Source organism: Arvicola amphibius, unplaced genomic scaffold, assembly GCF_903992535.2.
Source record: "Arvicola amphibius unplaced genomic scaffold, mArvAmp1.2, whole genome shotgun sequence".
In the NCBI taxonomy this organism is placed as follows: Eukaryota; Metazoa; Chordata; class Mammalia; order Rodentia; family Cricetidae; genus Arvicola; species Arvicola amphibius.
In genome coordinates, this window is record NW_024582325.1 from 109,306 (window position 1) to 113,727 (window position 4,422).

Consider the following 4,422-nt stretch of genomic DNA (forward strand, 5'->3'; position numbering starts at 1 on the left):
TGTGGCTTACTGGCTAAGTAACAGTGTCTGTGTCTGTTGGGGCTACATGGCATCTCTCTGACTTACCTCCTTTCTCCCAGCACACAGCCTAGCTTTCCCTGCCTAGTTCTGTTCTTCCTGTGCCATAGGCTCAAAGCAGTTCTTTATTCATTAACCAATAAAAGCAACATGCAGGCAGAAGGACCCTCCCATACCATTCCCCCTTTTCTGTTTAAACAAAAAGGAAGCTTTAAAACAGCAAAATTACATATAACAAACCATTTATCAAGCAAGAATTATAGTTACAATATTTCTATTTATCTTTTATCATAACTGATGGAGATAGAGACAGAGATCCACATGGGAGCACTGGACTGAGATCCCAAGGTCCAGATGAAGAGCAGAAGGAGGGGAGAACATGAGCAAGGAAGTCAGGACCACGAGGGGTGCGTCCACCCACTGAGACTGTGGGACTGATCTAATGGGAGCTCACCAAGGCCAGCTGGACTGGGACTGAATGAGCATGTGATCAGACTGGATTCTCTGAATGTGGTTGACAATGAGGGCTGACTGAGAAGCCATTGATAAAGGCAACTGGGACTTGTTTCTACTGCATGTACTGGCTTTTTGGGAGTCTAGTCTGTTTGGATGCATATCTTCCTAGACCTGGGATGGAGTGGGGAGGGCCTTGGACTTCCCACAGAGGCAGGGTACCCTGACTTCTCTTAGGACTAGAGAGGGAGGGGAAGGGGGAGGGGGAGGGAACTGGGAGGAGGAGAGGAGGTGGGAAATTTTTAATAAACAAAAAAGAAAAAAACAACAAAAAGAAAAACCCATAACTATCTATTTTTCAACTCCATCAAAGACTCCAGAAGGATATAATATTACCTAAGTAAGCAGACAGTGCATTGTAAGCAACTTCTAAAGTTCTAGAATTGAGAAAAACATCTTACTCCTGGACAGTTGCCCAGAGTTCTTCCTGTACAATTGGGGCATCCATCTTCATCCTATAGGCTCATAGTATCCAGCAGACTTTTTCACAAAGCAGGAATTTCAAAGACAGTTCCACCTATTATGGCCGTTTGTCCAACACATTCTCGTTGTGTTCTGTCAAATGTCTAGCAGACTTTTTCATGTAGCAGGAATCTGAAAAATTGTTTTCACCTTTAGGCAAGTTTAGCAGTCATTTCTCTTTGGGTCCTGCATTTCCAGTTTATTTATGCAGTCCAGGCAAGAGCAGTTTCTTGCCAATGGTCAACTAACTCCATAAGAAGTCTCTTCAATATGCCCATCATCCTCTTGAAGTAGCTTGGTGCTGCCAGGAACAGATGTGCCTCATTGCCCTGAAATGTCTTAAGTTCTTTTTTTTCTTTTTTTTTTACTTTTTTTATTATTTTCTAAATTTTAATCTTGTTAATTCATCTCCTCCCCCTCCTCCTCCCCCTTCCCTCTCCTTCCTTCCACCCATACCCCCACTCCACCCCTCTCCAAGACAAAGAGCCATCAGGGTTCCCTTCACTATGTTAAGTCCAAGGTCCTCCCAGCTCCCCCTAAGTCCAGGAAGGTGACCAACCAAACTGACCAACCAAACTGACAAGGCTCACAGTGAGCCCCGTCCATGCTGTAGAGTTCATGTTCATTGCCATTGTCCTTGGTTTTCTCAGTCCTCCTCCACCGTCAGCCACATTCAGAGAGTCTGGTTTGGTCCCCTGTTCCATCAGTCCCATTCCAACTGGACTTGGTGGTCTCCCGTTAGATCTGTCCCACCGTCTCAATGGGTAAACACACTCCTCAGGGTCCTGACTTCCTTGCTCATGATCTCTCTCCTTTTGCTCCTCATCAGTACCTTGGGAGCTCAGTCCTGTGCTCCTATGTGGGGTTCTGTCATTTTCTCCATCCAATGCCAGGTGAAGATTCTATGGTGATATGCAAGATATTCATGAGTATGGCAATAGGATCTGGACATTTCTGGCACCCTCTCCTCAGCAGCCCAAGGACCTAGCTGGGGGCGTCTTCCTGGACACCTGGGAATCCCTCTAGAGTCAAGTCTCTGCCAACCCTAGAATGGCTCCCTTAACTAAGATATATAGTTCCTTGTTCCCATATGCACCCTTCCTATATCCCAACCATCCTATTCCTCCAAGCTCTTCCCATCCTCCACTTCACACTTTTCTCTCCCCATCCTCCCCTTCCCCCATCCCACCCCACCCCCATGTTCCCATTTTTTGTCCGGCAATCTTGTCTACTTCCAGTATCCAGGAGGATAAGTATATGTTTTTCTTTGGGTTCACCTTCTTATATAGCTTCTCTAGGATTTTTTACGAAGTATAAGCTCGATGTCCTTTATTTATGGCTAGAAACCAATTATGAGTGAGTACATCCCATGTTCATCTTTTTGGGCCTGGGTTACCTCACTCAGGATGGTGTTTTCTATTTCTATCCATTTGCATGCAAAATTCAAGATGTCATTATTTTTTACCGCCGAGTAGTACTCTAATATGTATATATTCCACACTTTCTTCATCCATTCCTCCACTGAAGGGCATCTAGGTTGTTTCCAGGATCTGGCTATTACAAATAATGCTGCTATAAACATAGTTGAACAAATGCTTTTGTAATATGATTGGGCATATCTTGGGTAAATTCCCAAGAGTGGGATTGCTGGATCCTGGGGTAGGTTGATCCCAAATTTCCTGAGAAACCTCCACACTGCTTTCCAAAGCGGTTGGACAAGTTTGCATTCCCACCAGCAATGGATGAGTGTACCCCTTACTCCACATCCTCTCCAGCAAAGGCTATCAGTGGTGTTTTTGATTTTAGCCATTCTGACAGGTGTAAGATGGTATCTCAACATTGTTTTGATTTGCATTTCCCTGATTGCTAAAGAGGTTGAGCATGACCTTAAGTGTCTTTTGGCCATTCGAACTTCTTCTGTTGAGAATGCTCTGTTCAGTTCAGTGCTCCATTTTTTAATTGGGTTCATTAGCATTTTAAAGTCTAGTCTCTTGAGTTCCTTATATATTTTGGAGATCAGACATTTGTCTGTTGTGGGGTTGGTGAAGATCTTTTCCCAGTCAATAGGCTGCCTTTTTGTCTTACTGACAGTGTCCTTTGCTTTACATAAGTTGCTCAGCTTCAGGAGGTCCCATTTATTCAATGTTGCCCTTAAATGTCTGTGCTGCTGGGGCTATACTTAGGAAAGTGTCCTCCTGTGCCCAAATGTTGTAGAGTACTTCCCACTTTCTCCTCTAACAGGTTCAGTGTGTTCAGATTGATATTGAGGTCTTTAATCCATTTGGACTTGAGTTTTGTGCATGGTGATAGACACGGATCTACTTTCATTCTTCTACAGGTTGACATCCAGTTATGCCTCCACCATTTGTTGAAGATGCTTTTCTTTCTTCCATTGTGTGCTTTTAGCTCCTTTATCAAAAAATCAGGTGTTCCTAGGTTTGTGGGTTAAGATCTGGATCTTCTATTCGATTCCATTGGTCGACTTCTCTATTTTTATGCTAATACCAAGCTGTTTTCAATACTGTAGCTCTGTAATAGAGTTTGAAAGTCAGGGATGGTAATGCCTCCAGAAGTTCCTTCTTGTATAAGATTGTTTTGGCTATCCTGGGTTTCTTGTTCTTCCATATAAAGTTGATTATTGTCCAATCAAGATCTGTGAAGAGGGGTTCCCAGGTTTCCAGGGAGACACCCCAGTTAGTTCCTTGGGCAGCTGAGGAGAGGAGCCTGAAAAGGCCAGTTCCTATAGCCATACTGATGAATTTCTTGCATATCACCCATAGAACCTCCACCTGGCGATAGATGAAGAAAATGACAGAGCCCCACATTGGAGCACTGGACTGAGCTCCCAAGGTCCTGATGAGGAGCAGAAGGAGAGAGAACATGAGAAAGAAAGTCAGTACCGTGAGGGAACCTCCACCAGGCGATAGATGAAGAAAATGACTGAGCGCCACATTGGAGCACTGGACTGAGCTCCCAAGGTCCTGATGAGGAACAGAAGGAGATAGAAATGAGAAAGAAAGTCAGGAACGTGAGGGGTGTGTTCACTCATGGAGACAGTGGGACAGAACTAATGGGAGATCACCAATTCCAGTTGGAATGGGACTGATGGATCATGCGACCAAACCGTCTCTCTGAATGTGGCCAACAGTGGGGGCTGACTGAGAAGCAAAGGACAATGGCGCTGGGCTGTGATTCTTCTGCATGGACAGGGCTCTGTGGGAGCCTTCTCAGCTTGGTAGATACCTTCCTGGACCTGGGGGGAGTTGGGAGGACCTTGGTCTCAACATAGAGTAGGGAACCCTGATGGCTCCTTGGCCTGGAGAGGGAGGGAGGGGAGGTATGGGTGCAGGGGAGGGGAGGGAAGGGGGAGGAGGAGGGTAGGGAAAGGGTAGGAAGAGGGTTGGAGATGGAAATTTTTAAATATAAAAA